This window comes from Chlorocebus sabaeus, chromosome X, assembly GCF_047675955.1.
Source record: "Chlorocebus sabaeus isolate Y175 chromosome X, mChlSab1.0.hap1, whole genome shotgun sequence".
NCBI classification, from domain to species: Eukaryota; Metazoa; Chordata; class Mammalia; order Primates; family Cercopithecidae; genus Chlorocebus; species Chlorocebus sabaeus.
Genome location: NC_132933.1, coordinates 44,965,000 through 44,982,115, shown reverse-complemented (window position 1 = coordinate 44,982,115; position 17,116 = coordinate 44,965,000). Strand labels below are relative to the sequence as shown.

At 38.6% G+C, this 17,116-nt stretch overlaps 1 protein-coding gene across 7 annotated transcripts in view; it reads right to left on the bottom strand.

Annotated features, from left to right (window-relative positions):
* The window catches only part of COL4A6 (collagen type IV alpha 6 chain), a 300,057-nt gene that overhangs the window by 235,264 nt on the left and 47,677 nt on the right, over positions 1–17,116 (bottom strand). The gene's annotated exons all lie outside the window — the stretch shown is intronic.

Sequence of the window (17,116 nt, the reverse complement as noted above, 5' to 3'; positions counted from 1 at the left end):
ATTATGTTTGCCCCTGTTTGATCTCAACTCTCCACCGTTTTTCACCCTGTTTTATGTCCAGGGAGAATGTCCACACTTTTGTGAACAGTCACTTCATTAAATTCCTTTATTTTTATTTTTGAGACAGGACCTCGCTTTGTTGCCCACACTGGAGTGCAGTGGCACAATCACAGCTCACTGCAGCCGCAACCTCCTGGGATCAAGCTATCCTCCCAGCTCAGTCTCCTGAGTAGCTGGGACTACCTGGGACTACAGTTGCACTCTACCACTCTCGACTAATAAAAAGATTTTTCTTTTTTTTTTTTGTAGAGAGGGGGCTTGCTATGTTGCCAGGGCTAGTCCCAAGCTCCTGGGCTCAAACAATCCTCCTTCCTTTGCCTGCCAAAGTGCTGGGATTACAGGCGTGAACTACCTTGCCTAAACTCTTCTAAATTAGTCTTTTTAGTGTACTATCGGCTTCCTGCTGAGACTCTGACTGATTTAAGGGATAATCTTGACTCCGCTTTATTTATATTTAAAAATCCACAAATGTTACTATTTTATTATTAATATGTTAGTTGTAGTATACTTCACAGCTGATGGAGACACACTAGTAGTATTATGACAAACACAGGTGAAACATACTAGATTTGTCTCAATTTCACATTTAAAATAAGTTAATATTTTGAAAAAGTTCTCAAGGCTGAATGGTACAGAAAGAAGAATATCCCTCCAGCAGTTGGAGACCCCAAGTCTTCTCTTTGCCCTGCCCCTGACTCTGTTTGTGTCTTCTCTCTTCATTATTGCCAATGATCAGGCTGGACCTGGTGGTCTGTCCTACAAATCCCTCTGATCCTTATCATATTAGCATGTTGGATTATCTACTAAATAATCCAACATGCTAAAGATTCAGCATAGAATCTCCTGGGTTTATGCATTTACTGAGATTCTTCAGTAGGAGAATTTTTGCTTTATACTCATTCAACCAGGTAATGCTGTCAATCTACTATTTTAAAAACACAAGTTAATGGGGATAGTATATTTAATTAACACAGACTAAATTTAAGAAGGCTATTTTTTACTTTTGTGAATCAAGAATGTTGATAGTCTTCCCTAAATAAATTGCCCTCTACAGCTTAAGGGGATTATCTCAGTGAACTAGTTCATAAATAGCTGAATTGCCACTTAAGAAAAAAAAGTTTAACTGAATCGCTTTTTGGAAACTGAATTTCCTCAGGGCTGGAGGAATAGATCATGCACTGGCCAGAGTGAATAGTGAAGTCTCCGTTGGCCTACAGGTTATTTACTGAACTTTAAAATAGACAGGAAACTGGATACACATTGAACCTAGGAGCTTTTCCATAAGGCAATGACATCCATTTCAATCCAGAACAACCTGTGGTATTGATTAACTTTTGGGATCTTTCGCCACTACTGATCTGTCTCATCTTTTATTCAACAGTTCCCTGAAAGAAATTTAGAGGCAACTATGGAACACCTGAGGCAAATCATACTTGTAAGTTCTCTGCAACACTATTACCTACTCAGTTTACAAATTCTTCTTAGAGAATGTGGAAACTATGAAGATTTTCAGCACTTTCTGAAACTACACTATAAAGGGCACTGAGCCAGAATCAGAAGCCCAGAGTTCTTGAATCAAAAAGCAGCTGCGTATCTTTGCACAAATAACCAAAGTGATATGGGCCTCATTTTCCTCATCTGTAAAAAGAGGATAATAATCTACTCCACAGGGTTGTTGAAAGGATTCAGAGATATATGCATGTAAAGCATTTATTACAATGCCTGAGACATAGTGAGCACTATTATCATTAGAGTATTATTTCCTTTAAAGTGGATCAAGCCCACCTTTTTGGTTTTGTTAGCATCTACTCTTCAATGTAAGCCATCTTCTAAAAAAATCCCCAGTTCATCACTGTCCCTTTAAAATATTGTGCCCTCAACCATGAGTGTATTATTGAATTTTGAGTTACGTTATTTATTATCTTTTATTTGTTTGTCTTAGCCCCCAATTCCTGAGAATTGCAGGTATTTTTGTGCCTTAAGGTTTGTAACTCATCCCAAAAGGGATAGTCAGGTAACATAAATAAGGTAAGCAGGATGGATGGGCACTGAGTTCTACCTGAGCGCTTATGTTCTATCTAAAGGGGCAGCTCATTAAGTCCAGCTGAACACTGCCATATGGGAAAGCAGACCCAGTATAGCCAGATTCTAGCATACTGCTTTCAAAGAAGCTGAGAAATATGTATCTTTAAAAAATTTACATTATCTTGATGTCTACGTCTTGAAAACAAATTAACATTTTTTTTTTTTTTTTTTTAAAGAAGCGTTGTACAGGCCAAATAAATATATCAATACTTTCAGACTAGATTTGGCTGTACTATTTATTAGCTATGTACCTTTGGGCAGTTACTTAACCTCCTTGGACCTTAGCTTCCACAACTGGAAAATGGAATATTAGTACCTAACTCATAAGGCTGTTATGGGGATTACATGAGGTAATACATGTAAAGAAAGCAATTAGAATAGTACCTAGCACATAGGTAACACTTGGCAAATGTTAATCATTATAATAATTTTAAAAGTTATTGGCAATGAAAGTTTCATTAACAACAACAATAATGTTATTAATGCCAATAGCATTAGTATACAATCTAACAAATAAAATCATATGCAATTGATGATATTGGTATTAATAATAACTGATATTCGAATCTACTCTTTTTTCCTAAGCTTAGTACAGTACTAGGCACAAAATAAAGACTTTTCATTCTGTATGTTCTTCCTATCACTCTCTTTATGACTAATATGTCAGGTCATATTGATTTTTCTCTTGAATTTTAATTTTCTTTTCTATCCCCTTTTTTATTGTCCGATTTTAGGCATTCATTATTTCTCACCTAGACTGTAACAGCAGTATCTTCGCTGGTATCTCAGTCCAAGTTTTGGTGCCCTTTAATTATTTCCAATTCAGCAGGCAGAGTTGTGTTAAAATCTGTCTGCTCACATGTTGTCTTTCCTCAGAAATTTTCAAATGCACCCCAATAAAAATATACCATTTTTTTTCACCTTCATTATGTCTGCTAGGATTTTCATCCTGGATTTGTCTCTTACTTGCTATGTGACCTTTGGAAAGTTACCAAGCCTTAGTTTTCTCATATCTACCCAATGGGTAGTTGTGAAGATGAAATGATTTAATTGAATAGGTATAAAGCACTTACCACAGTGCCTGGCACATAATAAGTACTTAATAAATGAAAATATTATCATCACTGTAGTCTGATTAATGGTTACATTAACTCCTACATTAATCTCTAAGATCCAGGCACAAAGAACATCTCATTTTCCAAATATGTCAGATTATTCCACACCTCCATAGCCATGAATGTGTATACTGTGATAAATTAATTGTAATCCCTAGAACAATCACTACAAAAAATCTCCCTCCAATCCCCAAACAACAACAAAGACACATAGCTAAAAGTACAAAATTGAAATGAGATAAAATGAAAAACTAGGCTGGGCGCAGTGGCTCATGCCTGTAATCCCAGCACTTTGGCAGGCCGAGGCAGATGTATCATTTGAAGTCAGGAGTTCAAGACCAGCCTGGCCAACATGGTGAAACCCCATCTTTACTAAAAATACAAAAATTAGCTGGGCGGTAGTGGTGCGTGCCTGAAATCCCAGCTACTCGGGAGGCTGAGGCAGGAGAATCGCTTGAACCCGGGAGGCGGAGGTTGCGGTGAACGGAGGTCATGCCACTGCACTCTAGTCTGGGCGACAGAGTGAGACCCTGTCTCCATCCCTCCACCAAAAAAATAAATAAAAAACTACTTTTGATTAATTCCAAAAAGGCAAGAAAAAAGAACAAAGGAACAAAGAGAAATATAAAAGAAATAGCAAGTTAGTAGATTTAAGTGATAATAGCCATGTAAAAATCAATTTCACGTAAATTGATTAATCACTGCAATTTAAATGCAGAGATTGTCAGAATGAATAAAAAGCAAGACCCATCTGACCTAACTACAGAGTTATAATTTAAGTACAAAGAGTCACCCTTTAAATAAAAATAAAATCAGACATAATTGACTTTAAAATAAAATATGTTACTAGAGAAAAATAGGGACATTTTATCATTATGAAAGGGTCAACCCATCAGAAAGACATAACAATTACACACGCATATGCATCTAGCAACAGAGCATCAAGCTATAAGAAGTAAAACCTGGACTCAAGCAGCATCCTCAACCCCGATGGCTTCCTGGGCTATCCCTCTGCCTCCTACAATGAGTTTCAGGAGGAAGATTACCCCAGAAGCCTGAGAAAGATGTTGGTGTCCCTGTTTTGGGTGTTTTTGTGTTCCTGTGGCTTAAGAACAAAGAGATGTAACTCTGCAACGAATGCGAGGAGAATAGCTGTTTCCCTTGTCCAGCTGAAGGATGCCCCAAAATGGGGCACTATGCTGACCGATTTAAGGGGAAAACCGGTGCTGTTGAACAAATATTATTCCTCAACACAAGAGAGAGTGGTAACTTTACTAGTTGGAGATATAAGGTATCAGTCACACTGTCTGGAAAAAAGAAAGTGAGTGGGTACATCAGAATTGCTTTGTTTGGAAGAAATGGAAACTCAAAACAATATGAGATTTTCAAAGGATCCCTCAAACCAGATGCAAGTCACATGCGTGATATTGATGTGGCTCTCAATGTTGGAAAAACACAGAAAGTTAAGTTCCTTTGGAGCAACCATGTGATAAATCTATTCCGGCCCAAACTGGGGGCTTCCCAAATCACAGTGCAAAATGGTAAAGATGGGACTACGTATGTATTTTTTTATTGCATCTAAGTTTGGTTATTTATATTTACATATCGATTTACCTGTCTATGCATTCATTCATCCAATTGCCCACCTACCCTTCTACTTACCCATTCATCTACCCATCTATCCATTTCTCTATCCTTTTTATCCTCTATCCTTTTAACCACTTAGCCACTTACCCATTCACTTATTCCTCTACCCTTCCACCCAGACATCTATCTCCTCATTCTTCTGGCCCTCCAGCCATTCTTTGATCTTCCCATCCATCCATTCATCTTCCCAGCTATTCATCTCAACTCTCCATCCATCCATCTGATTTACTTTGAAAAACCAAACATCATTTTCCTTAGGCAAAATTCAACTTGGCAGGGGCAAGGCAATGATTGTAGGCACAGATTTAAGAAACAGGCAAATATGAATGACTGTTTTGTCTCAAACAATGAGAAAAACACCTGGGAAGCACGTAGGGGAAAGCTCTGAGTTAATTCCAGTTTGTGTGCAGTTATTAATGTAAACTCGTTTGTTTGGAGACTATTGCACGAGAGGGATACACACTGTGTTGGGGATCTGGCTCATAGTGGCAAGATTTTCCATTCTGAGGGAATAGAATCCTACCTGGTAGGCATGAGAGAGAACATAATTGTTTTTGAAATATGGAAAGAAAGAAGGACACCTCAAAAAGGATAATTCAAAAATAATGGAATATTAGAGAATAAAGGAAACGTAAATGTCGACTCTCAACTGCTCTCGTTTTAAGATGAGGAAATAAGATTTGGAGAGTCAAGTAACTTGTCTAAGGTCACATGGGGAATCTAAAGGGAAAAAATATTGGACTTCAGAATGTTTTCAAAACATACACCAAGACTTTGCTCCACTGCTTAACTTTGCTGGCTGTAAAAGTGGCAGTAATCCCAATTACTCAGTGTATTTTTGGAAGGATCAGATGTCACAGTCGGCATGCCATCACTTTGTATACAGTAGACCCCCTTATCTGTGGGGCATGGGTAGTATTTTCCAAGACCCCAGTTGGATGCCTGAAACATCAGATAGTACCAATTCTTATATACACTATTGTTTTTTTTCTTATTCATACATACTATATGAATGGGAAATATGCTGGACAAAGGGACAATTCATGTCCTAGGTGGGACAGTGCTGAACAGAGCAAGATTTTATCATGCTACTCAGAATGACATGTAATTTAAGACTTATGAATTGTTTATTTCTAGAATTTTCCATCTCCTATTTTGGGACCACAGTTGACCATGGGTAACTGAAAAACTCAAGGAAGGTAAAACTGCAGATAATGGGGGGCTACTATATTCAGGTATGAGGCACAACAAGGACTGGGACCCAGGTCTTTGACAGCCCATCCAGTGCTCTTTCTACACTGCCCATCAGTTCAGCCAGGAGGATGGGAAGCTGAGGAGTCCATATGGTCTGGCAGTGCAATGCATTGTGGAAATGTCTACATTTCACAGTATTTAAGTAGGGGTGGAGTTCTTGTTTTAAGTACAATATAGAACACACGCTATATATTCCAAACACCAGAGTACCCAACCCACATAAGGGCTTACTCATCAAGAAGCTACATTCTGAAGCTAAACCCGAGGGAAGGCTGGCTTGGCCACACTGTTCCTCTTGCATCAAAGACACCTGCAAGAGAAGGAAGAGGCTGGAGTGGCCAGCTTCTCATGCTTGGTGCTTGCTCCAACCTGACGTGGTTCCAGTCCCTCAGGATTAATAACCCTCCAGGATCTTTTTTATTTTTAAGTAATTTTATTGAAATATAATTCCTATAACACACAATTCGTCCATTTAAACTGTGCAGTCCAGTGGCTTTTAGTATATTCACAGAGTTGTGCAACTATCACCACAATTTTAGAATATTTTTATCACCCTAAAAAGAAACCCCATACCCATTAGCCATCATCCGTCAATCCACACATCCCTTTTTCCTCAGTCCTAGGCATCCACTAATCGACTTTGTATACCTACTTTTCTTATTCTGGACATTTCATGTAAATGGAGTCTTACAATATATAGTCCTTTGTGATTCGCTTCGTTCATTTACCATAATGTTTTCAAGGTTCATCCATGTAGCATGTATCAGTACTGCAATCTTTTTTATTGCCAAATAATATTCTATTATACGACTGTGCCACATTTTATTGATTCGTTTATCAGTTGGCCATTTGGATTATCTCCACTTGGGGGTTATTATGAATAATGCTGCTATGAACATCATGTACAAGTTTTTGTTTACATCCTCTTTGGTATATACTTAGGAGTGGAACTGCTTGGCCATATGATAACTCTGTTTAACCTTCACAGGAAGTGTCCAACTGTTTCCAAAGTGGCTGCCACATTTTACATTCCCAGGAGCAGTGTATGAGGGATCCTCTCTTATCTTAATTTGACAGAGAAAGACCCCTCTGAACTGGCTGGGGCACTCTTGGTCCCTGGAACTCATTGCTAGACCCAAAGAGGCAGTCCCATCGGAGACCCCTCAGTTTTGCAAAGCTTCAGTTTGACATGGCTGATTCACTTTCCACTCATGCAGAGCCCACAAGCAGAGAGATGGGTGCCCATTGAGCAGGTTTAGTTAGTAAGAATCACTTGGACTCTGCCTGGTAAAGCAGAGCTTTTCAGTAAAAGGGAGCTGAATCCAGCGGGTTGCCCGGATGCTGTTTACTCAGCTGAAGTCACATTTCCACAAGCAAAAGAACCTCTTGCTGACAATGTATAATTTTTATAGCAGCGACACTGTGTGAGAAGATGTTTTGCAAACTCTTTACCCTTGTTAAAAACGTGGTGCGGCTGTTGCAGTAATAAAATTTTTAAAGCACTTGGAAGGAAAAAAAGAAGCAAACCTTGACAGAAATGAAGGAAGAAATAGGCAATTCAACAATAATAGTCAGATTTCAATTCCTCACTTTCAATAATGGATCCAAAAAGTGGACAGAAGATCAACAAGGAAACAGAAGAACTGAACAATGCTATAAGCCAAATAGACCCAACAGAAATCTATGGAATACCTACAATATCAGAATACACATTCTTCTCAAGTGCACATGGAACATTTTCCAGGACAGACCATACACTAGGCCACTGAACAAACATCAATGAATTTAAAAATAATACAAAATATGATCTCTGATCGCTTGAACCCTGGAGGCAGAGGTTGCAGTGAGCCTAGACCACGCCATTGCACTCCAGCCTGGGCAACAAGAATGAAACTCCGTCTCAAAAAACAAACAAACAAACAAACAACTATTTTCTCTAATCACAATGAAATGAAATTAGAATTCAATAGAGGAAAAATATTTGGGAAACTTAAAACTATGCAGAAATTAAACCTCACACTCCTAAATAACCAATGAGTCAAAGAATAAATCAAGAGTGAAATCAGAAAATACTCTGAGATAAATGAAAATGAAAACAAAACAACCAAAATTCACGGAATGCAGATCACATAGTGCTTAGGGAGAAATTTATAGCTGTAACGCCTAAATGAAGAGAGAAGATTCCAAATCAGTACTCTAACTTTACATATTAAGAAATTAGTAAAAAAAAGAGCAAACTAAATTTAAAATAAATTAATGTAATATACAATACTAATATAATAAGAAATAAAAACCATATGATCATCTTAGTAGACATAAAAAACAACTGACAAAATTCAGCAATTTTATGGTAAAAGCACTCACAAACTAGAAATAAAAGGAACCTTCTAAACATAGTAGAGAACGTTTACAAAAAGTCCATAGCTAACATCATATTTAATGGTGAAAGACAGAAAGCTTCCTTCCTAAGATTAGGAAAAAGACAACGATGTCACTTTTATTCAACATAGTACTAGAAATTATATCCAGAGTGATTAAGCAAAAAGGAAGAAAGGATATCCAGATTTGAAAGGAAGAAGTGAAACTATCTCCATTCACAAATGACATTATCCTGTATATAGGAAATGCTAAGTATTAAACTAAAAAGCTACTAAACTAGTAAGGGTTCACAAAGGTTGCAAAATACAAGATTAATATACAAAAATCAATTTTACTTCTGTACACTGGTAATGAACAATTTGAAAATGAAATTAAGAAAGTAATTCCGCCGGGCACGGTGGCTCAAGCCTGTAATCCCAGCACTTTGGGAGGCCGAGACGGGTGGATCACGAGGTCAGGAGATCGAGACCATCCTGGCTAACACGGTGAAACCCCGTCTCTACTAAAAAATACAAAAAATTAGCCGGGCGAGGTGGCGGGCGCCTGCAGTCCCAGCTACTCAGGAGGCTGAGGCAGGAGAATGGCGTGAACCTGGGATGCGGAGCTTGCAGTGAGCTGAGATCCGGCCACTGCACTCCAGCCTGGGTGACAGAGCAAGACTCCGTCTCAAAAAAAAAAAAAAAAAAGAAAGTAATTCCATTTACAGTACTATCACAAAGAATTAAATATGTAGGAATTACTTTGACAAAAAAGGCAAAACTTAGTCTGAAAACTACAAAACATTTTTTAAAAGATATTAAAGAAAATCTAAATAAATAAAAAACACAACTATGTTCATAGATCAGAAGACAAAATTTTTAAGATGGCAATACTCCCCCAAATTGATTTACAGATTCAATAAAATCCCCATTAGAATCCCAGATGGCTTCTTTGTAGAAATTGATCAGCTGATTCAAATTCCATGGAATTGGTCAGTTTCCAGATTAACCAAATCAATTTTGAAAAATAAGAACAAAACTGGAGGATTCACATTTCCTCATTTCAAAACTTACTTCAAAGCAACAATAATCAGGACAGTATGGTACCACTGTAAGGAGAGACATATAGATCAATGAAATAGAATTGAGACTAAAGAAATAAACCCATACATCTTGGTAAATTGATTTTATTTTTCTTTCTTTCTTTCTTTTTTTTATTATACTTTAAGTTCTGGGATACATGTGCAGAATGTGCAGGTTTGTTACATAGGTACACATGTGCCATGGTGGTATGCTGCACCCACTGACCGGCCATCTACCTTAGGTATTTCTCCTAATGCTATCACTGCCATAGCCCCCCACCCCCGGACAGGCCCCAGTGTGTGATGTTCCCCTCCCTGCGTCCTTGTGTCCTTATTGTTCAACTCCCACTTATGAGTGAAAACATGCGGTCTTTGGTTTTGTGTTCTTGTGTTAGTTTGCTGAGAATGATGGTTTCCAGCTTCATCCATGTCCCTGCAAAGGACATGAACTCATCCTTTTTTATGGCTGCATAGTATTCCATGGCATATATGTGCCACTTTTTCTTTATCCAGTCTATCATTGATGGGCATTTGGGTTGGTTCCAAGTCTTTGCTATTGTGAACAGTGCACAATAAACATACACATGCATGTGTCTTTATAGTAGAATGATTTATAATCCTTTGGGTATATACCCAGCAATGGGATTGCTGGGTCAAATGGTATTTCCAGTTCTAGATCCTTGAGGAATCGCCACACTGTCTTCCACAATGGTTGAACTAATTTACACTCCCACCAACAGTGTAAAAGCATTTCTATTTCTCCACATCCTCTCCAGCATTTGTTGTTTCCTGACTTTTTAATGATCACCATTCTAACTGGTGTGAAATGGCATCTCATTGTGGTTTTGATTTGCCTTTCTCTAATGACTAGTAATGATGAGCATTTTTTCATATATTTGTTGGCTGCATAAACGTCTTCTTTTGAGAAGTGAATGTTCATATCCTTCACCCACGTTTTGATGGGTTTTTTTTCTTGTAAATTTGTTTAACTTCTTTGTAGATTCTCGATATTAGCCCTTTGTCAGATGGATAGATCGCAAAAATTTTCTCCCATTATGTAGGTTGCCTGGACACTCTGATGATAGTTTCTTTTGCTGTGCAGAAGCTCTGTAGTTTGATTAGATCCCATTTGTCTATTTTGGCTTTTGTTGCCATTGCTTTTGGTGTTTTAGTCATGAAGTGTTTGCTCATGCCTATGTTCTGAGTGGTATTGCTTAGGTTTTCGTCTAGGGTTTTTATGGTTTTAGGTCTTATGTTTAAGTCATTAATCCATCTTGAGTTAATTTTTGTATAAGATGTAAGGAAGGGATCCAGTTTCAGGTTTCTGCATATGGCTAGCCAGCTTTCCCAACACCATTTATTAAATAAGGATTCCTTTCCCCATTGCTTGCTTTTGCCTGTTTGTCAAAGATCAGATGCTTGTAGATGTGTGGTGTTATTTCTGAGGACTCTGTTCTGTTCCATTAGTCCATATTTTTTTGGTACCAATACCATGCTGTTTTTGTTACTGTAGCCTTGTAGTATAGTTTGAAGTCAGGCAGCATGATGCCTTCAAGCTTTGTTCTTTTTGCTTAGGATTTTCTTGGCTATGTGGGCTCTTTTTTGGTTCCATATGAAATTTGAAGTAGTTTTTTTCCAATTCTGTGAAGAAGGTCAGTGGTAGCTTGATGGGGATAGCATTGAATCTATAAATTACTTTGGGCAGTATGGCCATTTTTATGATATTGATTCTTCCTATCCATGAACATGGAATGTTTTTCCATTTCTTTGTGTCCTCTCTTATTTCCTTGAGCAGTGGATTGTAGTTCTCCTTGAAGAGGTCCTTCACATCCCTTGTGAGTTGGATTCCTAGGTATTTTATTTTCTTTGTAGCAATTGCAAATGGGAGTTCACTCATGATTTGGCTCTCAGTTTGTCTGTTATTGGTGTACAGGAATGCATGTGATTTTTGGACACTGGTTATGTATCCTGAGACTTTGCTGAAGTTGCTTATCAGCTTAAGGGGATTTTGGGCTGAGACTACGGGGTTTTCTAAATACACATTCATGTCATCTACAAACAGAGACAATTTGACTTCGTCTTTTCCTAATTGACTTCGTCTTTTCCTAATTGAATATCTTTTATTTCTTTCTCTTGCCTGATTGCCCTGGCCAGAACTTCCAATACTATGTTGATTAGGACTGGTGAGATAGGATATCCTTGCCTTGTGCTGGTTTTAAAAGGGAATGCTTCCAGTTTTTGCCCATTCAGTATGATATTGGCTATGGGTTTGTCATAAATGGCTCTTATTATTTTGAGACACTTTCCATCATACCTAGTTCATTGAGAGTATTTAGCAAGAAGGGCTGTTGAATTTTGTCAAAGGCCTTTTCTGCATCTATTGAGATAATCATGTGGTTTTTGTCATTAGTTCTGTTTATGTGATGGATTACGTTTATTGATTTGCATATGTTGAACCAGTCTTGCATCCCAGGGATGAAGCCAACTTGATCGTGGTGAATTAGCTTTTTGATGTGCTGCTGTATTCGGTTTGCCAGTATCTTATTGAGGATTTTTACATTGAAGTTCATCAGTGATATTGCCCTAAAATTTCCTTTTTTTGGTGTGTCTCTGCCAGGTTTTGGTATCAGGATGATGTTGGACTCACAAAATGAATTAGGGAGGATTCCCTCTTTTTCTGTTCTTTGGAACAGTTTCAGAAGGAATGGTACCAGCTCCTGTTTGTACCTCTGGTAGAATTCGCCTGTGAATCCATCTGGTCCTGAACTTTTTTGGTTGATAGGCTATTAATTACTGCCTTAATTTCAGAACTTGTTATTGGTCTATTCAGAGATTCGACTTCTTCCTGGTTTAGTCTTGGAAAGGTGTAGGCATCTAGGAATTTATCCATTTCTTCTCGATTTTCTAGTTTATTTTGTGTAGAGGTATTTATAGTATTCTCTGATGGTACTTCGTATTTCTGTGGGATCGTTGGGGATATCCCCTTTATCATGTTTTATTGCGTCTACTTGACTCTTCTCTCTTCTCTTCTTTATTAGTCTGGCTAGTGGTCTATGTATTTTGTTGATCTTTTCAAAAAACCGGCTTCTGGATTCATTGATTTTTTTCAAGGGTTTTTTGTGTCTATCTCCTTCAGTTCTGCTCTAATATTAGTTGTTTATTTTCTTCTGCTAGCTTTTGAATTTGTTTGCTTTTGCTTCTCTAGTTCTTTTAATTGTGATATTAGGGTGTCGATTTTAGCTCTTCCCTGTTTTCTCTTGTGGGCATTTAGTGCTATAAATTTCCCTCTACACACTGCTTTTAATGTGTCCCAGGGATTCCGGTAGGCTGTGTCTTTGTTCTCATTGGTTCCAAAGAACATCTTTATTTCTGCCTTCATGTCGTTATTTACCCAGTAGTCATTCAGGAGCAGGTTGTTCAGTTTCCATGTAATTGTGCGATTTTGAGTGGGTTTCTTAATCCTGAGTTCTAATTTGATTGCAGTGTGGTCTGACAGACTGTTTGTTATGATTTCCGTTCTTTTGCATTTGTTGAGGAGTGTTTTACTTCCAATGATGTAGTTAAATTTAGAATAAGTACGACGTGGTGCTGAGAAGAATGTATATTCTGTTGATTTGTGGTGGAGAGTTCTGTAGATGTCTATTAGGTCCACTTGACCCAGAGCTGAGTTCAAGTCCTGGATATCCTTGTTAATTTTCTATCTTGTTGATCTGTCTAATATTGACAGTGGGGTGTTAAAGTCTTCCACTATTATTATGTGGGAGTCTAAGTCTCTTTGTAGGTCTCTAAGAACTTGCTTTATGAATCTGGATGCTCCTGTATTGGATGCATATATATTTAGGATAGTTACCTCTTCTTGTTGCATTGATCCCTTTACCATTATATAATGACCTTCTTTGTCTCTTTTGATCTTTGTTGGTTTAAAGTCTGTTTTATCAGAGACTAGGATTGCAATCCCTGCAATTTTTTTTTTTTTCTGCTTTCCATTTGCTTGGTAAATAGTCCTCCATCCCTTTACTTTGAGCCTATGTGTGTCTTTGCATGTGAGATGGGTCTCCTGAATATAGCACCCTGATGGGTCTTGACTCTCTATCCAATTTGCCAGTCTGTGTCTTTCAATTGGAGCATTTAGCTTGTTCACATATAAGGTTAATATTGTTATATGTGAATTTGATCCTATCATTATGATGCTAGGCTGGTTGTTTTGCCCATTAGTTGATGCGGTTTCTTCATAGTGTCAATGGTCTTTACAATTTGGTATGTTTTTCCAGTGGCTGGTACCAGTTGTTCATTTCTACGTTTAGTGCTTCCTTCAGGAGCTCTTGTAAGGCAGGCCTGGTGGTGACAAAATTTGTCAGCCTTTGCTTGTCTGTTATGAATATTATTTCTCTTTCACTTGTGAAGTTTCATTTGGCTGGATATGAAATTCTGCGTTGAAAATTCTTTTCTTTAAGAAGGTTGAATATTGGCCCTCACTTTCTTCTGGCTTGTAGGGTTTCTGCAGAGATACCCACTTTTAGTCTGATGGGCTTCCCTTTGTGGATAACCCAACCTTTCTCTCTGGGTGCCCTTAAAATTTTTTCCTTCATTTCAACCTTGGTGAATCTGACAATTATGTGTCTTGTGGTTGCTCTTCTGGAGGAGTATTTTTGTGGTGTTCTCTGTATTTCCTGAATTTGAATGTTGGCCTGCCTTGCTAGGTTGGGGAAGTTCTCCTGGATAATATCCTGAAAAGTGTTTTCCAACTTGATTCCATTCTCCCCATCATTTTCAGGTACACCAATCAAACATAGATTTGGTCTTTTCACATAATTCCATATTTCTTGGAGGCTTCATTTCTTTTCACTCTTTCTTCTCTAATCTTGTCTTCTCGCTTTATTTCATTGAGTTGATCTTCAGTCTCTGATATCCTTTCTTCTGCTTGATTGTTCCGGCTATTGATACTAGTGTATGCTTCACAAAGTTTTTGTGCTGTGTTTTTCAGCTCCATCGGGTCATTTATATCTTCTCTACACTGGTTATTCTAGTTAGCCATTCATCTAACCTTTTTTCAAGGTTCTCAGCTTCCTTGCATTGGTTTAGAACATGCTTCCTTAGCTCGGAGGAGTTTGTTATTACCCACCTTCTGAAGCCTACTTCTGTCAATTCATCAAACTCATTCTCCATCCAGTTTTGTTTCCTTGCTGGCGAGGAGTTGTGATCCTTTGGAGGAGAAGAGGAGTTCTGGTTTTTGGAATTTTCAGCCTTTTTGCACTGGTTTCTCTCCATCTTCATGGATTTGATGTTGGTGACCTTAGGATGGCGTCTCTGAGTGGACTTCCGTTTTGTTGATGTTGATACTATTCCTTTCTTTTTGTTAGTTTTCCTTCTAACAGTCAGGCCCCTCTGCTGCAGGTCTGCTGGAGTTTGCTGGAGGTCTACTCCAGATCCTGTTTTCCCAGGTATCACCAGCAGAGATGGTGTTCCTTCCTCTGGAAGCTTCGTCTCAGAGGGACACCAGCCAGATGCCATCCAGAGCTTTCCTGTATGAGTTGTCTGTCGGCCCCTACTGGTAGGTGTCTCCCAGTCAGGATAAACAAAGGGTCAAGGACCAACTTGAGCAGGCAGTCTGTCCCTTATCAGAGCTCAAATGCTGTGCTGGGAGAACTGCTGCTCTCTTCAGAGATGTCAGGCAGGTACGTTTATGTCTTCTGAAGCTGTGCCCACAGCCGCCTCTTACCCCAGGTGCTCTGTCCCAGGGAGATGGGGGTTTTATCTATAAGCCCCTGACTGGGGCTGGTGCCTTTTTTTTCAGAGATGCCCTGCCCAGAGAGGAGGAATCTAGAGAGGCAGGAGGCCTTGCTGAGCTGTGGTGGGCTCCACCCAGTTTGAACTTCCTGGTGGCTTTATTTACACTGTGAGGGTAAAATCGCCTATTCAAGCCTCAGCAATGGCAGAAGCCCCTCCCCCAACCAAGCTCGAGTGTCCCAGGTCCACCTCAGACTGCTGTGCTAGCAGCAAGAATTTCAAGCCAGCGGATCTTAGCTTGTTGGGCTCTGCGGGGATGGGACCCCTGGAGCCAGGAACCAGAGGGAATCTCCTGGTCTGCCAGTTATGAAGACTGTGGGAAAAGTGCTGTATCTGGTCTGGGGTATACCATTTTTCCTGGTGTAGTCTCTCATGGCTTCCTATGGCTAGGAAAGGGAAATCCCCCGACCCCTTAATGCTTCCTGGGTGAGGCGATGCCCCACCCTACTTTGGCTTGCCCTCCATGGGCTGCACCCACTGTCCAAACAGTGTGAACCGGGTACCTCAGTTGGAAATGCAGAAATCACCTGCCTTCTGCATCAATCTCGCTGGGAGCTACAGACCAGAGCTATTCTTGTTCGGCCATCTTGCCATCTTGCCAGCTCTCCCTGCTCAATTGATTTTTAACAAAGGTGCCAAGACCATTCAATGAGGAAGGAAGTCTTTTCAACAAATGGTGTGGAACAACTGGATATCCACATGCAAGAGAATGAAATTGGACTGCTACATAACACAGTATGTAAGAATTAACTGAAAATGGATCAAAGTCCTAAATGTAACAGCTAAAACTATAAAACTTTTAGAAGAAAACATATAAATACTTAGGACCTCAAATTTGGCAATGGATTCTTATATATGACTCCAAAAGCATGAACAACAAGAAAAAGAATACAGTGGATTTTATTACAATTAAAAATTTTCGTACCACAAAAGACACTATCAAGAAATTGAAAAGATAACCCAGGCAATGGGAAAAAATACTTGCAAATCATATATCTGATAAGGAGTGTGTAATCTAGAACAGATAAAAAACTCTCACAACTGGATAGCAAAAAGACAATTAGCCCAATTAAAAATAGACAAATGATCTGAAAAAAAACTGTTCTCCAAAGAAAACATTTAAGTGACTGATAAGCACATGAGAAGATGCTCAATATCATTAGCCATTAGGGAAGTGCAAATAAAAACTACAATGAGATACCACTTCACACTCACTAGAGTGGATGCTGACCTGGATCTTTGTGTCTCCCCAAAATTAACATGTTAAAATTCTAACCCCTAAGGTGAGGATATTAGGAATTAGGGCCTTTGGGAAGTGATTAGGTCATGAGAGTGGAAACCTCATAAATGGTATTAGTGCCCTTATAAAAGAGGCCCAAGAAAGCTTATTCATTGCTTCCACCACATGAGAACACAGTGAGAACAAAAAAGTTTATGTAGAGTTATGATTTGACCTATCAATTTCACATCTCGATACTCAAGAGGAACAAAAACGACCATGCAATAACTTGTACATGAATATTCATAGCAACATTATTCATAATAGTAGTCAAAAAGTTAAAAAAAATCCTAATGCCCTTCAACTGATGAATGGATAAGCAAAATGTGGTATATTTATACATTGGAATATTATTCAACCATAAAAGGGAATAAAGTACTGATGCATGCTACCAATTAATGAACACTAAGAACATTATACTAAGTGAAATAATCCATTTACAGTAGACTA